Source organism: Zingiber officinale, chromosome 3B (assembly GCF_018446385.1).
Source record: "Zingiber officinale cultivar Zhangliang chromosome 3B, Zo_v1.1, whole genome shotgun sequence".
Classification (NCBI taxonomy): Eukaryota; Viridiplantae; Streptophyta; class Magnoliopsida; order Zingiberales; family Zingiberaceae; genus Zingiber; species Zingiber officinale.
Genome location: NC_055991.1, coordinates 40,815,872 through 40,838,248, shown reverse-complemented (window position 1 = coordinate 40,838,248; position 22,377 = coordinate 40,815,872). Strand labels below are relative to the sequence as shown.

Genomic DNA, 22,377 nt, shown 5'->3' with positions numbered 1-22,377 from the left:
GGTGCAACAAAATGGTTTGCAATCTTCATCTACTTGCCTATATGTGATTTTTAATCAGAAGAAAAAGGGAAATTAACTTATAAAAAAACCCCAACCTGTTGGTGCAGGAAGCATCCGACGATCGAACCTAAGTTTTGATAATGGCAAAGGGATTCAAAGTTAAGATTCTCTGTTATCTAATATGTTGAATGAGTGTTTCAGGGAAGTCCTAACTGCGGTTAGGCAGGTGAAAACCCTAGGGGGTGGTAACCCTAGGTCCTAGGGGGTGGTAACCCTAGGTGGAGAAAAGTCCTAGCTGCGGTTAGGCAAAGGGAAAACCCTAGGGGGTGGTAACCCTAGGTCCTAGGGGGTGGTAACCCTAGGTGGAGAAAAGTCCTAGCTGCGGTTAGGCAAAGGGAAAACCCTAGGGGGTGGTAATCCTAGGTCAGAGGGGGTGGTAACCCTATGCGAAAAGTCTTGACAAGTCGATGGCTTTAGGCAAAAGTCCTAGGGGGTGGTAACCCTAGGTGAAAAGTCCTAGTGTCGCGAACCAGGTGAAAGACTGGACTAGCCGGGGAAGCGGATGTCCAGCAGAAAGTCCGGAAGCATCGAGTGCTGAGCAAAAGTCCAGTCGATCTGGAGGATCGACTGACAACAGGTAAATCTCCTGAGTGGAGTAGGTGAGGACGCGTTCCCGGCAGAGGGAACAGTAGGCGTCGGGTCGACCTAGGGTTTCCGGATGGAAATCCAAAGTCAGACTCGGACAGTCTGAAGACTGTCAATTATTACTTAGTGTGTTTTATCAAATTCTAACACTGTCTTGCAGGGTATTTTGCTCGGACTAACCTTTGTTTGCAGGTGAGGAACCTGCTGGAAAAAGGCTGTCCGGGCGCCCGGAACAGGTCCGGGGGTCCCGGAACAGGTCCGGGCGCCCGGGACCAAATTCTATCCCCTGCGCGACCTCGCCACATGGAGCATCCTGGTTGGTTGGCCACGTCACACTCCAGGCGCCCGGAAGAGATCCAGGCGCCCGGAACCACATATAAAAGGAGGGTTGAGGTGCAGCTTCAAAAAACAATGAATTCTAAGTGATCTTTCATCAACACGCTGCTCCAAAAGACGCTCCGAAGTGCTACTTCAAGTGCCCGACGACCCGAAGCTTCAGAATTAGCATTTCTTGTTGTCGGTATAATTTTTGATAGCTTTTATTTGTACTCTTAATTGTAATCTTTTAACGAGCTTATAGTTGTTGCCCACCGGAAGCGAAAAAGGATCGCGGGCCTTCGAGTAGGAGTCGACTTAGGCTCTGAACGAAGTGAAATCGACCTGTCTCTTTGTGTTGTCTCTTTATTTTATTTCCGCTTATTCCGCTGCACGTTTTAACTCCGATAGTTTTCCGATAATCGAACGAAATAGCCACGAGCGCTATTCACCCCCCCCCCCCTCTAGCGCTTCTCGATCCAACAATTGGTATCAGAGCGGGGTCGCTTTGAACTGGTGCAACCACCATTCAAGCATTTTTCGTGGCTTTGTCGTTTGTATAGGTTGAAAATATAACCTTACGCCTTTCGTTTTTTTTTCCCTCCAAAACTGTTTTCAAAAAATCCATTTTCATCTTTTCACCATTGGTTGGAATTAGCGAAATATTGTGTTTTCAAAAATTTGTGGTAATATTTTTTAATATTATTTTAATAATATTTTATTATTTTTTATCGAAATTCCTGAATCACTATCTTTATTTCTCTCCCGCACTACTAATCCAAGACTAAGTCTTGGAACAAGTTTTATTTTGTTTATTTTGCGAGATCGTCTTTTTTAAAATGACCCATCAAGAAGGCTACAACATTGCTCGCCCACCGCTCTTCTCCGGAGATGATTTCGGAGATTGGAAGGGTCGGATGGAGGCGTATCTCCAGACTCACTTTGAAGTCTGGATGATCGTTAAAACCGGGTTTCAACTGCCAACTGACGGCACCGGCAAGCCACTACCGTACGAGAACTGGGACGCGAACCTTATCAAAAAGGTAGAAGCAAATGCAAGAGCAACGTATACAGTTTAGTGTGGCTTAACGAATAAGGAGCTGAATCGCGCCGGCCAATTCTCAAGTGCCAAGGAGCTGTGGGAGAATCTGATTGACCTACACGAAGGTATTCCTGATACGAAAATAGGTAAGCATGTTTTAATAAATAAATTATTTGAGCAGACTAATACTATTCCGGCCGAGGAAGGTGTTGCGTTATTTGCAGGAACAAGCAAGACAGCACTGAAGGCAACATGGTCCGAGTCATCAGATGAATCCGAATCGGACGAAGAAGAGCAAACGAGCCTTCTCGCTCTACCAGTACTAGCGAACATTATCGACACCGAGTCTGAGTTCGAATCCGAAACTGAGAGCGAGTCAGAAACAGAGTCCGAGCGAAGCCACGAATTCGCATTCGTTTCCGAAGGACCAAAACCCACAGTAAGTGCTTTAATGTCTAGTATTAACTTAGATGACTCGCAAAATTTAATTCCATACTTGCTTAAAAAATTGGCTAAATCCAACGTCCGGGTTAAGTCGCTCCAAAAGGAGGTAACAACCCTTAAGGAAGCGACTGACTCGAGTTCTTTAACTGAGTCAGTTCAAATTGGAAGTTCAACTCAAGTCCAACAACTTGAGGAAGAAAATTCCAATCTGAAAGCTCAAATTAAAGAACTCAAGAACACATTGGAACGGTTCACCTTGGGTTCCAAGAATCTGGATCTGATTCTTTGAAAACAGCGAGCCGTTTACAACAAAGCCGGACTTGGATTTAAGACCAAAACGAAATACAAATCGTATTTACATTAGTTAATAGAAATAATATAAAGGTTGTCCAAGCATGGGTACCTAAGTCCAACTTGGTCAATCAAGTTGGACTTGATCAATATTGGGTCCCGAAGGATCAAATACACTACCTCGATAGACCATATCGAGGCTATGATCTAGGGGGAGCAAAAAGAAAAATAATCTTAAAATTTTTAAAAAAAAATTAATTAAAAATTTGAAATTAAATTAAAAATTAAAAATTTGAAATTCAAAATTAAATTCAAAATTTGAAATTCAAAATTAAATTTAAAATTTGAAATTAAATTCAAAAATTCAAAATTTGAAATTCAAAATTAAATTTAAAATTTGAAATTAAATTCAAAAATTCAAAATTTGAAATTCAAAATTAAATTAAAAATTAAATTCAATATTCAAAATTCAATTAAAAATTTGAAATTAAATTAAATTCGAAATTCAATTCGAAATTAATTCAAAATTAAAAGTAAATTTCAACTTATATTAAATAAAAATAGATGGAGGATCCAGAATAGCTGGCACCCCCAAACTGAACTACCCGACAGGGTAACTGAACCTAATCTACCCGAAATGGGTAAAACAAGAGTAGATTACCCGGCAGGGTAATTAAGGTTAGATCAAAACGGGGTAGGTTTACCTTGACCCACAGTACTGGTGAAGTTTTTGGATGATAGTACGTTAGGGAAGCTTGGGCATCGCATGTCTAGGAAGATATGGCTTCGACCTGGTGCATTTGGCCAAGTGGAACTGACCGAAGCTACCCTTAAATGGATCCTAACTAGTTAGACCAAGGTTTAGTATTAAGCTCAATGGGTAGGACTATTTGGGAAACCTCGAAGGCATGATTACTTTAATGAGTACCTTGTGACTCACCATAGCCCAGAAGTTTGTCCAAAGAATGCTTACTTGTTGAACCCAAAGCTAAACCTGAATCTAACACAAAGTTAAACAAAACCCTTAAATTGAACCTCAATTCATCTCACAAAAATTATAGGATTCCCTGATTGAAAACATAGATGGGTGAGATGACTAAATAATTAAACTCAAACTGATAATTAAATCATTTCAAAATTAATTTCAAAATTATTTAAAAATATTTTCAAAATCTATTTCAAAATTATTTAAAAATCTTTTCAAAATCTTTCCAAAATCTATTTCAAATTTATTTAAAAATCTTTTCAAAATCTTTCAAAATCTTTTCAAAATTATTTAAAAATCTTTTCAAAATCTTTTCAAAATATATTTCAAAATTATTTAAAAATCTTTTCAAAATCTTTTTCAAAATCTTTTCAAAACTTAATTTCAAAATCATTTCAAAATTATTGGAAAAATCTTTCAAAATCATTTTCAAAATCTATTTCAAAATTATTTAAAAATATTTTCAAAACTTAATTTCAAATTCATTTCAAAATTATTTAAAAATCTTTCAAAATCTTTTCAAAATTAATTTCAAAATTATTTAAAAATATTTTCAAAATTAATTTCAAAATTATTTAAAAATCTTTTCAAAATCTTTTTAAAATCTATTTCAAAATTATTTAAAAATCTTTTCAAAATCTATTTCAAAATTATTTAAAAATCTTTTCAAAATTAATTTCAAAATTATTTCAAAATCTTTTCAAAACTTAATTTCAAATTCATTTCAAAATTATTTGAAAAATCTTTCAAAATCATTTTCAAAATCTTTTCAAAATTATTTTAAATCTTTTAAAAATCTTTTCAAAATTAATTTCAAAATTATTTTAAAAATCTTTTCAAAATTAATTTCAAAATTATTTAAAAATCTTTTCAAAATCTTTTCAAAATTATTTTAAATCTTTTAAAACTTCTTTTCTAAATTATTTGAAAAATCTTTCAAAATCATTTTAAAAATCTTTTAAACTTAATTTCAAAATTATTTTCAAAATTAGTTTAAATCTTTCAAAATTCATTTCAAAATTATTTGAAAAATCTTTCAAAATCATTTTCAAAATCTTTTCATAATTATTTTAAAACTTCTTTTCAAAATTATTTGAAAAATCTTTCAAAATCATTTTCAAAATCTTTTCAAAATTATTTTAAATCTTTTAAAACTTCTTTTCAAAATTATTTGAAAAATCTTTCAAAATCATTTTCAAAATCTTTTCAAAATTATTTTAAATCTTTTAAAACTTCTTTTCAAAATTATTTGAAAAATCTTTCAAAATCCTTTGAAAAATACTTGAAAAACTTATTTCTAAATCCTTTGAAAAATACTTGAAAACTAGTTTCAAAATCCTTTGAAAAATACTTGAAAAACTAGTTTAAAAATCCTTTGAAAAATACTTGAAAAATTTATTTCAAAATTCTTTGAAAAATACTTGAAAACTAGTTTCAAAATCCTTTGAAAAATACTTGAAAAACTAGTTTCAAAATCCTTTGAAAAATACTTGAAAAACTTATTTCAAAATCCTTTGAAAAATACTTGAAAAACTAACGTGAAAATCTTGCCCCCTAAATTTACTACACTTACAAGAATATGGAATTAGTCCTGAAGGAAATGGAGATTTGAAGTTTGAGCATGCTCATACTTTAGGGCTCTGATACCTGATCAAAACAATCTGAATAACTTAAAATCTATTTAACCTCATGCTTGGAATTAAAGACCAACTAAAAAAATAACCTAAATTAAACATTTAGTCACTCCCTCTTTATCAAAATTAAAAAAAAAAAAATCTAGCAAAGTTTTTCTAACTTTAGTTAGGTATGTCTTTCTAAAAACAATCAAGTCTCAAAAGTGGCTAAAGGCATCATTCGAAATCATCCATATATTAGCCCTCTTCTACCTTCTCTCAAAAAGATTGTTTTCTTAAAATCTTAAAACTTGCTTTCAACTGATTTTTGATATATGGCAAAGGGGGAGAGTAGAAGAATTCAAAGAATTAAAGAATTAAAGAAAATTGAAAGAAATTCAAATTTTAAAAAGTGAGCTTTTATTAAGGGGGAGTCTTTATATTAAGGGGGAGCTCTGCACTTAATTTAGCTCTGCACTTAACTATCATTATGCTTGTATTTTCATGCTTATCTTTTAATGGCATTATTTTCTTAACTTTGAATTTTTGTTGCCATAATCAAAAAGCGGGAGATTGTTGGTGCAGGAAGCATCCGACGATCGAACCTATGTTTTGATAATGGCAAAGGGATTCAAAGTTAAGATTCTCTGTTATCTAATATGTTGAATGAGTGTTTCAGGAAAGTCCTAACTGCGGTTAGGCAGGTGAAAACCCTAGGAGGTGGTAACCCTAGGTCCTAGGGGGTGGTAACCCTAGGTGGAGAAAAGTCCTAGCTGCGGTTAGGCAAAGGGAAAACCCTAGGGGGTGGTAACCTTAGGTCATAGGGGGTGGTAACCCTATGCGGAAAGTCTTGGCAAGTCGATGGCTTCAGGCAAAAGTCCTAGGGGGTGGTAACCCTAGGTGAAAAGTCCTGGTGTCGCGAACCAGGTGAAAGACTGGACTAGCCGGGGAAGCGGATGTCCAGCAGAAAGTCCGGAAGCATCGAGTGCTGAGCAAAAGTCCAGTCGATCTGGAGGATCGACTGACAACAGGTAAATCTCCTGAGTGGAGTAGGTGAGGACGCGTTCCCGGCAGAGGGAACAGTAGGCGTCGGGTCGACCTAGGGTTTCCGGATGGAAATCCAAAGTCAGACTCGGACAGTCCGAAGACTGTCAAATATTACTTAGTGTGTTTTATCAGATTCTAACACTGTCTTGCAGGGTATTTTGCTCGGACTAACCTTTGTTTGCAGGTGAGGAACCTGCTGGAAAAAGGCTGTCCGGGCGCCCGGGATGGATCCGGGAGCCCGGAACAGGTCCGGGCGCCCGAGACCAAATTCTATCCCCTGCGCGACTTCGCCACGTGGAGCATCCTGGTTGGTTGGACACGTCACACTCCAGGCGCCCGGAACCGCATATAAAAGGAGGGTTGAGGTGCAGCTTCAAAAAACAACGAATTCTAAGTAATCTTTCATCAACACGCTGCTCCAAAAGACGCTCCGAAGTGCTACTACAAGTGCCCGACGACCCGAAGCTTCAGAATTAGCATTTCTTGTTGTCGGTATAATTTTTGATAGCTTTTATTTGTACTCTTAATTGTAATTTTTTAACGAGCTTATAGTTGTTGCCCACCGGAAGCGATCAAAGATCGCGGGCCTTCGAGTAGGAGTCGACTTAGGCTCCGAACGAAGTAAAATCGACCTGTCTCTTTGTGTTGTCTCTTTATTTTATTTCCGCTTATTCCGCTGCACGTTTTAACTCCGATAGTTTTCCGATAATCGAACGAAATAGCCACGAGCGCTATTCACCCCCTCCCCCCCCCCCTCTAGCGCTTCTCGATCCAATACAACCAACTTCAGGTTGGTGATATACTGTATAGACCCTTAGAGAATGGGGACGTTGTACTTGGCAACAGAACCCCTTTGATTCATCAACTTTCTCTTATTGTTTTGTTAGTGCGAATTCTTCCTATTGAATCAGTCATTTCAATAAACCCTTTGTGTTGTTCTTCACTATTAGGGGATTTTGATGGGGATTGTTTACATGGTTATGTACCACAATCCATTGGCTGCATAACAGAACTTAAGGAGCTGCTTAGATTAGACCACCAGTTATTTAATGCACATGATGGAAGAAGCTTACTTCCTTGACACATGATAGCCTAATTGTCACATATTTGCTGACAACAAAATAGGGATTTTTTTTTGTTTACCAAATTTGATACGCAACAGTTAGCAATGCTTCATTCTTTTCCAGTTTCAACTCCTGTAATTGTCAAGGCTCTAGAATTTTTGACTTCTCTCTGGATTGGAGAACGATTATTTGGCATGCTCCTACCTCCACCTTTGTATTTTTGTAACAAAAAAATATTATGATAAGGGTGAGGTCATGCCCTATTGTGGATCTTCTTTTTGGCTAAGGAATACAACATCTTGTTCGATTTCAATCTTGTTCAAACTTTATGATTTATCCTCACGAAATAAAATGATGGATGAGGTGTCATTTGGATCAGAAGATGCTTGCTGGATTAAGTAGCTAATTATGGAACCAAAGATGGATGATGCACTAAGGTGTCATAATAATAACGAAGATTCCTTAGGTTCTATGAGTCAATACAGCTTACTTCCAAAAGATGTGCTAGATAGACTTCTGTTTCTGCTTTAAAGAATGTCTACCAAGAGCTAAGTGCAGTCTGTCAATTTATTAGCAAGGATAACTCAATGTTGGCATTGGTAGATGCTGGAAGCACAAGGCTATGGTTTTGCATAAGAGCACTAGGAAATCAAATTATATGTCCAATGCCAAGAAGGCTATTTTAATATGCTCTTAGATAGTTGTGGGGAGGTGTAAAATCCACACGGAGAGGACATTAGATGACTTGTGTTAATAAAGAGTGAAATCACAATCCATGTATTCATAATCCGCATGACTAATAGTATATAATAGATCGTATTGTAGGAATAAACTCATTGTAAATGACTCTTTGGGTTATTTGACGGAGTTTTTAATGAGTCATGCGTACAAAATTTTATTTTGTACAAAATTTGTACAAAATTCAGACAGACGGACTAAGCGCACCATTCAGATACTAGAAGACCCTTACAGCATGTGAGATGGACTACAACAATGGTTAGAAAGATCATCTATAATGGAATTGCCTACAACAACAAAACACAATATTAAAGTAGTGGGAGCCTAATGAATTCATAACCCATAGAACATTGATTATTTTCTTTAGAAGTAGATCAGGTAGTGTATAAAGGACAAAGTAGATTAGGTAGTGTATAAAGGGCACTAGATAGTTATAGATATTTTGAGATACTAGAATGGATTGGTATATGGGTGTACTGCTTAGCTGTTACCCTTAGATGAAGATACCTTAATATTATAATTTGAGTGAAAAATTTGGGGACTAAATTTTTATTAGCGAGGAAGAATGTAAGATATGACAATTAAATAATAAATATTATTGGAGAAATAACCTTATATAATTTTTTGAGATTTTTTAGAATTTTTTTAGGATTTAAACTGAGGTCGTATGACATGTTTTAAGGGGATCGGATGGATCTATTGAGCTTAGAGAAATCCTGTTAGATATCTAATTAAGTTGGGAGTTGATTGGATTAATAAACCTAACATTATAAGATTAACCTATACGCGCAGGTGTGTCTATATATATATATATATATATATATATATATATATATATAAACCTAAGTTTTACTTTCCTCGACTTTTCTTTTTCACTGATTCTCCACCTGTCCCTTGCCCTCTTCTCCTCCCCACCTCTTTGTCGTCGATCGCCATCTCCGCCCTAGCAATGCCATAGTCGCTAGCCATGTGGGAGTCGTTGTCACACCCTTTAGTTATGCCAAGCCCAATGACCGATCCACCTCTCATTCTTCACTGCGTCGTGCCCTAGCTATGATCATCGATGTCGCTGGTCTTTGTGAGAGTCGCGGATCTGATCTCCACCGCCGTCTCCTAATCTTGCCGACGTCGAGCTCTTTTCTGATCCATCACTGTTGCTGCCTCTCGTTTCCTGTATTGGTTGGGTTTCCTTCGCATGGGTTGTCGCCGTGGCCCTCCTCTGGCCACGAGTCTCCATCTCCCCTTTGGTTGTGCCCTAGCTTGGATCCATCGCCGTTGTCGCTCTCTTCCATCCCATAGCCACCGCTGACCACTGGAAAAGAAGAGGCAAGCTTACTGTTCTACACCCTCATATCTTCATCCACAGCCAATTGTCATTGTTACTCATTGCTGGAGGAGCTGTAGCATAACGAACTCTTTAACCCAGTTAGATCTATTCGTTGATTTGGTTAATTGTTGAGGTCAATTTGAGTTGATTTATGATGTTTGATAAATTAAGGTGATATGGGATGGTAGATTCAATTATTGGTTGAATTCATGGAATTAATTAAATGGAGTTATTTACCACATGATTAAATCTATAGAAAGTTGGATTGATAGTTCATATTTTGTTGGGATAATTGGAACATGTTAATAGGAAGGTTTGATTAAGTCGATGATTAATTAGGCTTTTACTTGGTAATCAAAGTTTGATACATTGGTTGTTAGATTTGAAGGAGATTAGTTGAGATTGATAATTAACTAATCAGAAATGATAAGAACACATAATAGAGGGTCTAAAAGTGATTTAGGACTTGTTTTCTTTACTTGATCTAAGGTAGATCCAGATTTTGATTGTGTTATCAGTTGTAGGTTTTTGATTCAAGTTAGGAGCCCAGATAGGAAGACATTCAGCGCGACCTACACATAATGTGAGTACTTCTTGACTTATTTTCTTAGATCTTTAACTTTAGTGCATGATCTATTTTATTGATTCGACAGTAATGATTTACTTTGACTCTACTCTAGATCAGTTCTTGAGTTTGCTACTTTACGACTTGTCCTTATATTGTGATCTATTGGATATCTATGTAGTCTTATTTATTATTCATGATTGGGTTGGTTATATATATGCATGATATTCTCATACCATATTCTAGTTATAGGCTTATATTTATGCATTTATATTATAATATGCTTATATACTTAGATTCTTGCATACAGGTTATTGATATAATATGTAGGATAATTGTATACTTGTGTAAGGGCATATATGTTATTGAGATCATACTTATCTATACTTGATAGAAATCACTCCCCAAAGATGGCATATCCCACTAGGTCATTCTCTTCAGATCATCATCTAGGACTACTTGATCTTGAACCCGTTGTTTATTAAATGTATGATGATACCATGAAGTCCGAGGAGATGTTATGACTAGATGGCTAGGATCCCCTTAGATTGAGATCATTACTATTGTAGTTGTTGTTAAGATACCTAGACATATGTTATTAGACTTATTATTTAATGCATGCCCACGCATTTAAACTGCTCATTAGATCAGATAGTAATCTTGAACTATCATATGTAAACCGTAGTGAATAGTTGAATATCCTACTAGACCCTTCTCATGTTATGTAGGCTCAAGCCTACACATGGGTAAGATTATACCGTAGTATAGGATATCGAGTATCCTACTAGACCCTTGGATATTATTTAGGCTCATGCCTATCCACTGATGATTTTAGACTGTAGGGTAGCTTGAAAAGCATTATCCTCAGATGAATTGTTGTTGCTTATTTTTCATTATGGCTTGATATCTGTATATGCCCTGTTTGCCCACGGGATCATCCGTGGTAGAGTGTTCTCCTGCAGACAGTTGCCACTTATGCATCTTGTCTGTCCACGGGACTATTCGTGGTAAAGCGTTCTCCCGCAGACAGTGATTGTTTACATACCCTGACTGCCCACGAGAGTATCCATGATAGAGTGTTATCTCGTAGTCAGTAACTTAGGTGCTAGATAGTCTCATCTTGTCCATCCACGGGATCATCTTTGGTAGAGCGTTCTCCTGCGGACAATGGCTATTTACATACCTTGACTATCCACGAGACCCATTAGTGGTAGCATATTATTGTCCTAGTCAGGACTTATTATTTGTTGGTTATGTATTTATTTGTTCAGGGTTTGGACATACTGTAGGTACTCTTGATTTATTGGTTATACTTGGTTGAACAGGTTAGTGGATACTATATTATGAGTTATGGTTTTGCTTAATAAATGATTATATTGGTACTCTTACTTTCATGATAAGTATTTCCCCTAAGGCTTCATCCTTTGATCTCCTCATATATATTTATTATCATGCACTATCTTCTTATATGTGTTGAGTATTTTGTACTCACTACCCTTGCTTTTCCTTTATTTCCAGGTTAGCAGGTACACGATGTGTCGTGTCATTTGGAGGGTCTGGCTGCCAGTCTCACGTCACACTCGAGATTGTGTTTTCCATGTTGTTTCTATTGCTATTTTTGTTATGATTTTTAGATTTAGTTTGTTTCTATTGCTATTTTTGTTTTGGTTTTTAGATTTAGTCGTGCAATAATTAATTTGATTGTGGTTTCTATTTTTTTTTGTGATATATTTTTATTCAGTCATGGTATCTATGGCTGAGTTAAGTTGTACTGGTATACAGTGGTGTTAGTTTCTATATTTTTTGGAGCAGATTGGGTGAATCCCTCCCTTGTGTATGTTTTCTATTGTTTGTTGTGGGATTGTGTGTATCCCTTTGCTTATTGTTGGTATGTTTGTTTTTATGTTCCATTGTGTGGTTAGTATGATTTGTGACTATATATCCAAGTTTCATTTGTCATTGTTACATGAGAGGTGTTATCCGATTTTTGTCAGACAAATACTCTTATGGGGAGTAACAAAAGCAATTTCACTTTAGCTTCCTCTTAATTTATCACTCCCTTTTAACTTTCTCTCCACCTTAACTTTTGATCATTCTCTCCTCCTTTGTCATATATCAAAAATAATTTAGGGAGGAAAAAGATTACTTATATTCAAAATCAAACATTTTAGCTTTTCAATTACTTAGCTTTTTAAAGTTTAAAAAAAAACTTAGCCATTGAAAAATACTTTGGAACAATGCTTAGTCTTTTTAAGTACTTAAACAATTTAAAGGAGAACTTAGTTTTGTTTAACTTTTTAAAATTAGTTAGTTTTTAAAAAATAACTTCGAAAAAAACACTTAATTCTATAAAATCTCTTCCTTTTTGTTCTTAGTTTTTTAAAAAGAACTCAAAAAATTAATAAATGGGCAAAACTAATAGCATGAGTATAATCCTAGAGTCCAAGCATAAGTAACAAAAATAATTATTAAAGTTAAAAAAAATAATATTTTAAAATATTTCATCTAACAACCTTAAAGAAATGTGCAAACTTTAGGTTGAACCTATATAACTAATCTTTTTAGGGGATAAATTAAACTTCCTGATATTCCATTTCACCCATTTTATGTTATCAAGATATGTTAAGCTTATGAGTTTATATGAGATGAAGTTAATTTAATTTTGAAGTTGATTGGAAAAAATAAAAAAAATTAATTTTGAACTTCAAAATATTTAGGTTTAAATTTAAAAATTAAATTTGAATTTTGAAAATTTAAGTTTGAATAATTAGATTTAAATTTTGACAATTCAAGTTTAAATAATTTGATTTGAATTTTGAAAATATAAGTTTAAATTAAAGATTAATTTAGGTTTAAGCTTTAATTAATTAATTTAAACATAAATCCATCTCACCCTTTTTTAGATTGTCAATAAGGGAATCTTATATATTTTGTGAGATGATTAATTTTATCTTTAATTTAGATTAAAATCTAAGGATTAATTTACATTTGAGTTAGACTAAGATTTATCAGTTAGTTAATTAAATATCCATTTTAATAATTGACTTCCAAGTTATGGCGATCACTACAAGAAAAAAGCCTAACAACAACGGTTTTTCACCGTTGTCGTAGCCCATTTTGAACTGTTGTTAAAGGCCGTGTTGTTAAAAGGGGTGCCCTAAGACAACAGTTTTTAACCGTTGTCTTTGAAGGCAAAGACAACATTTTTACAACGGTGAAAAACTGTTGTCTTTTCCTTCAAAGACAACAGTTTTTCACCGTTGTCTTTGAGCGTCTACCTTTAATAACAGAGTCTTCAACAACAGTTTTAAACTATCTACGACAACGGTGAAAAATCGTTGTCTTTTTTAGATAAAAAATAAAAAAAAATTAATACACAATTTTCCAATATTATAAATCATTCAAAATACTAAATTTCAAAATAAAATTTAATATACAATTTTCTAACATTCAAAAATAATATCTATAACATTCTGAAGAAATTTCATAAGCAACCAACAAAATGATAACACTATTAAAACAAAGGTAGAACAATATAACACGAGATTTTCTACTTAGATGTCGGTGAAGAGGAGGGACTGCAGCTCCTAGTGCTCCTTAATTTGTTAAAGTCTCTCCATTTTTTTAGTTTGTCGGCATTCTTCCCAGTACTCTTGAGGGCACCTATTTGAATAAAGATATATATTACAAATTAGAAACTAAACTGTACGCGTGATTCTAATTGCACTGCATAAATGTTACATAACTATAAAAACTATTTGATCTAGTCATCTAACAGAAGTGCAAAAAGCGTTATCTATGTAACATAAATGGTAACATCTTGAAACAATATGGTGGCTCTTAAATTTCTTATTAAGCAGAATTTTCATTTTATGTCACTGCATACAAAGCTTCTATTATAAACCATGCAAACATTATTTTTCCCAGAGATCAAGCAACATTAATTCTAAAAGGTACAATCTAATGCAAACGTTCCCACACACTCCATATGATGCTAAGGAGTAAGTCCTACATTAAATTCTAAAAGGGACCATTAAAGGAAAGAATGCCTTAAATAAAAATGAATCCAGAAAGTATCATTCCATATGCACTAATAGAAATCTTCGTTTATAGCCAGCTGCAAATACATTTCATATTTATTTAAAATTTTAATAACATAATAAATCTAAAAAATTTATAATATTTCACTGAAAGATTAATTAAAATCATACCAGATGATAAGGCCGAGCTATCATTCCTCCAAGTGTATCCTAGAATCTTTGTAATGAGCACGTTGAGACGGAATATGTCATTGAGTACATAAAAGCTCCATGAGGTGTTGGAATTAGATGAAACATCTACAAAAATAAGCACTATTGATTAATAAGTCATTGATTAATTAGATAATGGAATATACAAATAGAGATTAATTAAAATAAATAAAGGATCTAACAATTACCACTATAATTGACTAAAATTAACAATCAAGAGCTAGGTTGAAGAATGTTTTAAAACATTCTTCAATGTATAAGGAAGCAACTAGAAGTGTTTAACATCTCAGGAATTGAAAATAATGCAAATGCAAACAAATTCATAGATCAAATAAACAAAAACGGGACAACTCTTCAACAAATTTCTATAATCAAGTGATATAAACAAACTGCAGAATTTCATACGTGGGTAAATCTCGAGTCAAATGCCAATTGAAATATCAATGTAAAACATGGCATAGACAAAGAAAGGAACATAGGAATACAGAGCAGTAGGTAAAAACATGTCTATTGAACTGAAAAAAAGCCATCATATCGTGTATGCTAACAATCACCAAATGGTTACTAATTATATAATTACCTGATGCTTTGTGGCAAGCAAGTGCAGTTCAAAAGCCAGCACCTACATCCAAAAACAAATGCTGAAAACATCAAAATTATTGAATCTATATTTTGCCAAATATAATCTTAGATGAGTGAACTACCATATAGTTTGGGTTTAAATATTTCCAAACACTAGCCGGACTTGACAATCAATTTCACATACAACAATTACAGAAGAGTTGAACTTACTTTTGTATCACTCTCCAATGCAGCTTTTGCTAAGCTCATTCCACCTCCGTATCTGCAAGTTGATGCAAGAACTAAACAAGTATTCCAAATTATAAACTTTGGAATAAACAAGGGAAAAGGTTATACCCTGGGATTGCCCTTTCGGAAGCTATGTATGTCAAAGATATTGAAGCACCGCTTGCCATGTTTAACGGAGACATCCAAAACAAAGTGAAGATGAGATATAAAATCTATGTGCCAACAAGAAAAGGAATTGTTTGATAACTTTATTTTGGGTTTTATTATAACTACTAGCATTGCTTTATTCTGTCCGTAAAGAAGAAGATATAATGATGGATTGATAATGATGTTCTTGTCAGGATCTCAAGTTGAAATATACACACAAATGGAACATGCAATTGTTTTGTTTTCATGGAATCGAAAGAAACCTGGATTCATTATTGGAAGAAAGTGCCGAAGCAGGGAGACAAAAGAGTAACTCGAAGCTGAAATTGTAGCAAGATACCCTCTTCTAGATGTCTCCAAGAGTGGCTTCGTTACCTATTTATGAAAACCATAATTTAGAACTAAAGTAAAAAAAACATCATGATTATATGATGGTGTAAGGTAGTACCTCTGGTCCATTGGCAAGAGAATGCATGAGGATGTCAATCCTTCCAAAATCTTTCGTCACAGCCTCTGCCATTTCCTGCACCAAGCAGAAGAAGGCATCAGTAACAAAGTCGAGGGTTTCGGTTGCTTACCCTCGAAACCCTAGGGCATCTTCAAGCCGGTGCACGGATCGGGGAAGAAAGGATCGGCAGAACTGGGAGGAAAACTCGGGGATGGGTTGAGAAGAGGAGATCAAGATGATCCGTGCCTCCTTGATTGATCTCCGGCAAGCTCCGAGAAAAGATCTACACCGGCGACCGTCGGCGTCGGTTCGTCCACGCTCGGCGTCGATTCGTCCCCGTGAGAGAACAGAGAGATTAGAGCGAGGAGGAGAAAACTTCGACTGGATATGAGCTAAAGGGTCGATGCCGGCAGAGAAAAGATCGTCGGAGCTGAAGCCTTGCTCCCGTCGGCGTCGATCGTCCGCAAGAGAGAACAGAGGAGGAAGAAGGGGAGAAAGGATCGGGATCGGCACGGGTTCGGCGATTTGGGGAAAAAAGAAATAAAGGAAAAGGAATTATATAAATAAACATTTTCTCACTTAAACAGGTATCCCAAATCGGCTTAATCCGAACCCGCAATTGATCCCTTCAAAATCTGTCGTACGAGCTCCAAAATATTCCCAGAAAATTTCTAAAAATTCTGAAAAAAAATTATAAGGTTATTTCTCAAATAACCCTATTTATTAAATTTTCCGATATCTCACAATCTGACTCTAATTAACATAATCAATCACACATAGATTACATCTCCAAATATGAGAGAATAGGTCAATAGTATAAGAGTAAGGAAATTCATTACCTAACTCTTCTTCTTTGACAATGCGATAATGTCCACTTTATATATGTTTAGAATTATATATGTAGGTTATTAAATAAATAAACTCTCACTTTATTGGTACTCGAAATAGGCTTTCGCGAAGCTTAATCGATTTACCCTCTTAAACGTGTCATACCGACTCAGTTTATATTCTAAAAAATTTCTAAAAATTTTCAGAAAATTCTACCTCCCAAGGAAGCGCCGAAAAGTCGATGCGCTAACACTTTAAAGGCAAAGTAGCGAGAGCGACGAGGAGCGTCTTTCGCGGAGGAGTTGCGAAGGAGGAGTCGGAGATAGGTTTTTGTTCATTGAAGAGTCACGGAGAAGTGGGTTTTAGGTTTTTTTTTTCATGAAGTTAAAAAAACTATTGTATTTTTAGGATTCAACAACATTCAATATATAACAGTTTAATAAAACTGTTGTATATTATCACATAAACAACACTAAAAGACAATAATTTTTTAAAACCGTTGTCTTTGACATACATTAGACAACAGTTTTTTGAAAAACTGTTGTTATTTAAAAAACATTATGGTGAACAACAATAATTTTCAATAAAATTGTTGTTAAATGGAAAAAAGACAACAATTTCTTGAAAAACTGTTGTCTATTAGGTGTGGTTAAATCCAAAATTTCTTGTAGTGGAGGCACTAACACTTCTTGGTTATTGGAGCAACAACCACTTATAGACAAAACCTTTTAAAGAAATTAAATATTTAATTTTCTTTCTGAAAATCCTAGGTCTAACTAGTCAGGTGTTGATTAAACCTAAGTCTTTATCTACCATAATCTAAGCATGTATAAGGAAAGCAGTAAAGCAAACATCAAACAAGTCTATTTAATAATAAAAATAGTTTTTTTATTAGCTCCCCCTGGATTATAGCCTCGATAAGGTCTATCGAGGTAATAGATTTGATCATTAAGGATCCAATATTGATCAAGTCCAACTTGATTGACCAAGTTAGACTTGGGGACTCATGCTTGTACTAGTTTTCTATTTGGTCGATTTACAAAGGATAAGTAAGATTTGAATTTATGTTTTGCCTTATATCCGAGTCTTGATTTATTGGATACGACTCTTTGTTTTCCAAGGATCAAATTAAGATTCTTGGAACTTAAATTGAACCATTCCAACGAGTCTGTAAGTTCCTTAACTTGACTTTTTAAGTTGGAATTTTTTTCCACAAGTTGTTGGACTTGAGTTGAAGTTCTAGCTTGAACAGATTCGGGCAAGGAACTTGGGTTAATCACTTCCTTAAGGGTTGTTACCTCCTTTTGAATGACTTGACCCGAATATTAGATTTGCCAACTTCCTTAATAAATATGAAACTAAATTCTGTAGATCATCTACTTGAGCACCAGTAACTAGAGAATTTACAGTATTGTTTGGCCCTTCAGAAATGGATGTGGATCCATGGCTTCTTTTGGACTGAGTTTCTGATTCAACTCTAGTTTCAGACTCGGACTTGATTTTGGCAACATAAGCTTGTACTAGTAGAGCAAGGAAGCTTGCTTGAGCTTGTTGTTGTTGTTCTTCTTCTTCTTCTTCTTCTTCTTCTTCAGAGTCTTCTAACGATTCGAACCACATATCTTTTAAGGCCTTCCTTGTCCTTTGCTTCTTTAGTAATTTTTAAACTCAGCTGACTAGTTCAAAGGTGATCTCCTTGTTGTCTTTTAATTCAAATTCGGGTTCAGGTCAGAATTTGAGCTTTGATTTCTTAGTTTTGCTTGTGCCTATAACCAAACCAATACTTTTCTCGGTAGGGCATGCATTAGTTTGTTCGTGTAATTCAAAATTGGGAAATAATTCATCTAATCTAATAATTGAACGTTCCTTGAAAACCTTGTAGGAATCTAATTCAGGTTCAGGTCAGAATTTGAGCTTTAATTTCTTAGTTTTGCTTGTGCCTACAACCAAAGCAATACTTTTCTCGGTCGAGCATGCATTAGTTCGTGTAATTCAAAATTGGGAAATAATTCATTTAATCTAATAATTGAACGTTCCTTGAAAACTTTGCAGGAAATCTACCATGGATGTCCATAAGGTATTCCTAGGAAAGGCTTGTAGTGAATACCTTATAATATCACGATTTTCCATTTTGTGTCTAATTGATTTGAGTCCGTTGAGCAGATCTTGGATCCGGACATGTAGTTGATTTTCTTATTCTCTATTCTATATTTTGATATTATAAAATTTATTTAACAACAAATCTTTCTTACATACCTTAGCGTCGGAGGTTCCTTCATGAAGTTTAATCAACTTTCGCTTGACATCCTTTGCGCTGCTGAATGGTCTAACTCGATTCAGCTCATCTTTGGTTAGTCTGTATTGTAGGGCTCGAGTTGCTTTGGCATCATCCTCGATATTTTTCATCAAATGTGTGCCCCAATTTTTGCATGACACATGTGCTCCAATGTCGTCGAATGGTAGGGAGAAGCCCGTTTGGATGATAATCCACATTTATACCTCGGTCTTCAGATAGTACTCCATTCGACCCTTTCAGTAACCAAAATCCTCGCTAAAGAAAAGGGGTGGATGTTGTTGGTGCAATCGACCTCCAAGGTTTTACTGTCAGACAAATATGTTTAAGTATGTTTAAGTATGAAGCTTGATCAAGGGAAGTCCTAGTTTTAGGTTAGGCAAGGGGAGAAATCTCGGTAGATCGTGGAAGCCAAGTGGATAGGTCTGGAGGACCTGATCCCTGGGTAGCCGAATACTGAGTCCTAGTTGTAGGCTAGGTAAGGAAAATCATAGTATATCGTGGAAGCCAGGTGGATAGGTCTGGAAGACTTAATACCTGGGTAGCCGAATACTGAGTCTTGGTGAGTGAAACCAAGTGGAGAAAATCCTAGGGGGTGGTAACCTTAGGTTCTGGTAAGTGAAGCCAGATGAAGTAAATTTTAGGGGGTGGTAACCTTAGGTAACGAGAAGTCTTGGAGGAGTGAACTCCAAGCAAGGTTGTTCGGATAGATTCCGGTCTACCACGCATGGTCGACCGTGTCACGCCCCGGAGGAGTCCCTGTCCGAAGAAATTTCGGCAGCATCTCCTCTGTACGGCGGACAATCTGAAACTTTCTACACCACCATATACCTCAGCCACATGCGGCTGGAATAATAACAATAATAAAATACATCACATAGCCATCCACGCAATTAAATAGATAACAAAGTAGAACAGGGATAATATGACTCAAAAACAACCCTACTCAACTACACTAATAAAACTCAAATCACAACGAACTTACCTCTTCTGCCCTCTAGGCAGGCATGTAGTAAAAACAAATCCGAATAAAAGTCATCCACAAGTAAAACATTCCATACAAGATCCAAAGTATCCAAAATGGAACAAGTTCGAACATAGTCTAGAAAAGAACACCAAAAGACAAATAACCATCCTCGTGGACTGCAGGGGACTAGCGACTGGAACTCTCTCCTGACAACATCAACCTGAAATAGCAACGGAAGAGGGTGTGAGTCCAACACTCAGCAGGTACAATTGATATGCATAATAAAAAATATAACAACTAGCACTAATCATGCGTACAGTCTCCTCATACAAGAAAGGTAGATGCAACTGAGGAATGCAGGAGAAAAGCTGTACTAACCCGGACCAAGGTATAAGGATAACAGGTCGTCAGACAGAGAGTGTCATAATCCTGTATGCATGTCAATCATATGCATCCATATAAATGCAGCAAATAAATGTAGCAAACACAAACAATAAATGCATCATGCATATGATGCCAATGTCATGGTCACCCCTGATACCAGTCAGCCAACTCACACACAATGGTGAGTCCGAGTGGGTAGAGCTGTGACAACCGTGCACTCTGACATCACTGCCCCTGATGAGTGACCGAGTGGACGGGATGCTGTCGGAGTACATACATACTCCTACCCCAAACCATAAATGGGGGAGCGCAATGCTCTCATCTCCCGGTACACGATGACGGGGAGGAATCTCTGCCGGCTACCACACTGCGTCACACTACCCATGAGCGGACCAACGGAGCCAAACAGAGTACAACCGCCTGCCGGCTACCACGCTGCTACACTAAACCAACGGAGCCAAACAGAGCAGAAATGTCTGCCGGCTACCACGCTGAGTCACCAGACCAACGGAGCCAAACAGTAGATCTGTCACACACCTATCTGATCTACCACTAACCCATGAGTGGTGGTGTGTACGGATACATGTAACTGGCGATGTGCTCGACAATAATGGAGCAGACACTCGCACAGCATGCAATCATGCAAGATGATGCATGACACTAAACATGGTAATATCATGAACAGCATAACAATAACCATATAAATAAATAAAAAGTATGTACCATAGGACAATGTATCAAATGGAAGGTACACCGATAAGATAGGGTATCAAATAAACCCTAGGTCCTGAACATAATGTATAATATGGTTGTGTCACTACCTCTAAAGCATGTATGATCAAGTAAATAATAACATGCAGTGCATAATAAGTAAACAAGCAAACATGTAACAGATCATGTAGTGACCAACCGAAACCAATGGAAAACACAATCATTGCTATATGTTAAACACATTATTATGCATATCAAAAGACATAAGTCAAAGTACCCGCCTCCAATCGACAAGGTCCAATCCGATAATCGAGATACTCGTCTCTCGTCAAAGTCCTGTAATAAATCGTATAGTTTAGCTAAATTTAATTATAAGAAAAATAGCTAAACCAAATTATTTTTCTCCAGGAGCCCTAATTAAATAGTTAATCACAGTTAACTATCCCTAATCCAATGCTTAGGGTTCCATTCCTAACTTAACCACAAGTCAACCTTACTACACATGAACCACCAACTATATAATGAATCAAACCTATCTAAACAAACTCAATTAAGTATCTTACCTAATTTAAATCTGCACAACTCGGTGAAGGATCTAAATACAGCTGTGAGAGAAAAGAACCACTGACCCCTGTCAGAATTTACGCCCCTTTCCTATTATGATCTTGTGTAGCAATCAACAGGAATCACCATAGCCAAAAATCTGTAATCCAAAACACCCTCCGATGGTCAACTGTGGTTAGCAACTGGACAAAAACAGCTAGGGACAAGGAAACACATTATACTTTTATGTGGCCGAAAGGGTGGAGACCTACAGCAACACCACAAACGGTGCCAAACATTCAGTGGCTAAGGGAGACAGGCGTCTGCTATAGTGGCGGCACGAAATCGGGAGAAAGACCGACGGTCGGCTGGTGGGAGGGACTCGGCTGCCGGCGAGAAGGAGACGTCGGCTGGAGACTAGGTCACTGATACCTTGCTCCTGGCCGGAAGCAACCCCACAGAGATGCGCCGGTGATGAACCTAGGGCACTGGCGGCGTGAGGAAGATGAGAATCGGTGAGGTGGTGGTGAACTAGGGCACAGGGACGGCGTCGCTGGAGTCGGGGCAGAGGCTAGAGTTGGGTCCTCGGCGGCGTCGGCTCAAGTGTCGCCGGCGCTGTCCCGTGCGGCGGCGTCGCTGTCGGGTGGAGAAGGCACGGCCAAGATGATGGCTAGGGCTCGCGGTGGCCAGCGCTAGGGCTGTCGAGTCGGCATCGCTGGTGTGGAGAAGGAGAAGGAGATGAAGTGGCGTCGGGCAGACGAAATGAAGAGAAGGAGATGAAGTAGGAGGAGAGGAAACCGCCTCTGCGGTTAGGGCACAAGGGATTCGGGCGAGGAAGCGGGCGCACGCGGAGAAGAAGAAACGGCGAGGAAAAGGAAGAATAAAGAAAAGAGAAAAGAAAAGAAAATATAAAAATAAACATT

The 22,377-nt window shown here is 36.6% G+C and overlaps 1 long non-coding RNA gene across 2 annotated transcripts; it reads right to left on the bottom strand.

Annotated features, from left to right (window-relative positions):
- Positions 1–15,151: 15,151 nt before the first annotated feature.
- On the bottom strand, positions 15,152–15,757 carry LOC121968228. 2 transcript variants are annotated; one of them, XR_006108011.1, is made up of 4 exons: positions 15,732–15,757; positions 15,547–15,658; positions 15,245–15,295; positions 15,152–15,170 (listed from the first exon to the last, which is right to left on the bottom strand). It is a non-coding gene; the product is annotated as an uncharacterized LOC121968228 (long non-coding RNA). The 2 variants fall into 2 exon arrangements; XR_006108010.1 differs by having other exon boundaries at positions 15,245–15,658.
- Between the last annotated feature and the right edge of the window lie 6,620 nt (positions 15,758–22,377).